The 2,500-nt window shown below is 48.8% G+C and overlaps 1 protein-coding gene across 1 annotated transcript in view; it reads left to right on the top strand.

Annotated features, from left to right (window-relative positions):
• Positions 1 to 2,500, top strand: part of LOC103774912 (pre-B-cell leukemia transcription factor 3) — a gene marked incomplete at its 5' end in the record, with an annotated part of 9,889 nt that overhangs the window by 3,104 nt on the left and 4,285 nt on the right. The window lies entirely within an intron of this gene.

Genomic DNA, 2,500 nt, shown 5'->3' on the forward strand with positions numbered 1-2,500 from the left:
ACGCTCTGCAGGAAAAGCTGTGTACCTGTGGGGGCTGGGCATGTTCTGGAGTATAAAGGGTGTGCAAAGAAAGGTGAAGGTAGAAATCAAAAGTGTATAAGGTTAGCACCTCTCTTTACACCAGTGTTCTCTCAGTGCAATCAGTAAGATTCCTTCCTGAGCCTGACTGTTATGAATTTGTTACAACTTAACATTATTTTGGAGGAAGGACAGTTTATTGACAAACATATAATCTATCTCTATGGATCAGAATTTTGTTGATTGCTTTAAGTTCTTTTTCTAAGCCGGCCAGAAATTCAGGCTCTTGATATACTGAAGTGGCACAAGTGGTTTCTCTGCAGCAAAAGCATATTGGGCAGATTTGCTCCTTTTATCACATATAACAGATGTTGCTGTGAAGTTAATGCAAGAAAACCAGCATCTCCCTCATCAGACACGCACGCTGCCGTTGGCTACGGCCGCTTTCTGTATGGGCCAAAGTACATTTACAGCACTGGACTCGTGTCTTGCAGCACTGCTCCACCAAGCTTTCCTGAGAGCTCGAGAAGCACAGCAACACTTTGCCTTTCTTGTGGTCTGTATGTTTGACAGAAAAACAAGTTATTCCCGTGGCCCATCTGGCTCATACAGCTTGGGAAGTGTTGTGCTTGGGTGGCAGGGAAAGCTCCCCAGCAGTTTCCAGGTTCTCCAGCCACCCCTTTGCCCACTGCGAGTGCCTGGGTGCTGTCTCCTCTCAGCTCCATCAGCTCCACTTATCAATATTTCAGGTCCTTTAGAGGAACAATGCCTGCGGCGAGTGTGTTAACTATTAATGATCGCAGGCTGCAGTATTGGCATTACTGGCAATGCAACCTTTAGCTTTATAATTAAGACCCGAGTTGAGATTTACTCTATAGGTCTTCCTTGAATGCATGAAAAATTCAGACACTTTATTGAAGACTTTCAAATGGAAGGCCACCCAACTCCCCCAAATTTGATATTACTTAATTGACGTTGGATGCACTCTCAGTGCAAACGCAGGAAAACGGCCTGGGAGGTGAGGGACACACGTGCGTGCCTCGCTCTGTCCTTGCTCGGTCCTCGGCACGCGGCAGGTACCGCGTGTGAAGCACCTGAGGGGATGGGGATGGGGCCAGTTTCTCCCAGCCTATTTGTGGGTTGCTGTGGTGATGAGCAGGATTTTTTAGGGGGAAGTTCAACACCAAACTCGTCCCCTCTCATGTTGCTCCTTCATAGCTGTTAGCATCATGTGAGCGACTGCAGCCCCGGCAGAGGCAGCTGCGGTGGCCACGGGGCAGCTCTTCCATGCCCACAGGCATCCCTGTGGCTGCCATGGATGCTTGGAGCCAGCAAAACAGCCTGAGAGCACATGAGTGCCTGGGCATCTTAGTCTGCAGCCTTGTGTCTTGTTGCTGGTTTGAGTCATCTTGGCACAAGCTGGTTTATAGCAATTTCTCCAGTAAGTGGTGTCCAAAAATCTTGCCATGTGAGCCGAGGCAGCCTGCTGTGTGGTTAGGAGAGGCAACGCCATCACCACCAACTCGGAGAAACCAAAAGTTCTTCAGCTCTTGGCAAAATGTAATTGGGAGATACTGGATGGTAAAGAGCACAATAGACCTGCTGAAGAGATGTCTCCTGTCCACCCAGCAGACAGTGAATTGTGTCTGGCAGAGAAGTGGTCCTGCAGAGTGAGCAGATAAAAAGCTAGATCTAGATAAGGCTGAAGTGACTGAAGGCAATGAGATGGAACATTTGAGAAGCCATAACTGATTGCTTCTAATGCTAATAGATCTGATTTCTTTCTTAATTAGTTGTTTGATAAGATTTAATGTATATGTTGTAGAATGAAATAAAAGGCAAGCAGATGGTCCAAAAATGTAGCAGCAGCAGCGAGCCTGTGACATGAATGTAGGTTTGTCTCTTTAATATTTGATAGAAGCATGAATTAGTTGTTCCTTGAATCCATTAGGAAGCCTGAGTGGGCGATGGGAGTAGCTGCACTGTCCTCTGTAGCAGTGCGTGCGGAGTCCTGAGCTTTGCAGGGTGACGTGTCCCAGCCTGGGGCAAGGGCAGCGCTGGCCACACAACCTGGGCACTCGCTGCGGGCGCAGTCTGGGGCTGTGCCCGGGGAGTCGCTCTGGCAGGACGTTGTAACCGGCGAGGAAGAGCCGCGGCTGGTGGGAACGCCTGAACGGGGGCGATGGATCATCTGGCAGGAGAGGAGCATGCATGAGAGAGGGAGTGCCTGCGATCAGCTGGCTGCTTAAGTTCCTGACAGATCTGCTGTCACAGCTAGGGAATGTGAATACTGCGGATATCCTAATCTTTGATTTTCAAAGGTGCTTCTGAAGGGCGTGCGGTGGGACCGCGGGGCTAGTCGGTATTTACTAGGTCAGTCTGGGCTGGAGTTGTCTTTCTTTGTACTGAAAAATGTTTATATTTTTGAGGCTATCTAGCAGAAAAGCTCTGAGCAAGCACTGTAAAATAGCCAGTGCACACT

The sequence above is a fragment of the Merops nubicus genome, unplaced genomic scaffold, assembly GCF_000691845.1.
Source record: "Merops nubicus isolate BGI_N331 unplaced genomic scaffold, ASM69184v1 scaffold27086, whole genome shotgun sequence".
Taxonomy (NCBI): domain Eukaryota; kingdom Metazoa; phylum Chordata; class Aves; order Coraciiformes; family Meropidae; genus Merops; species Merops nubicus.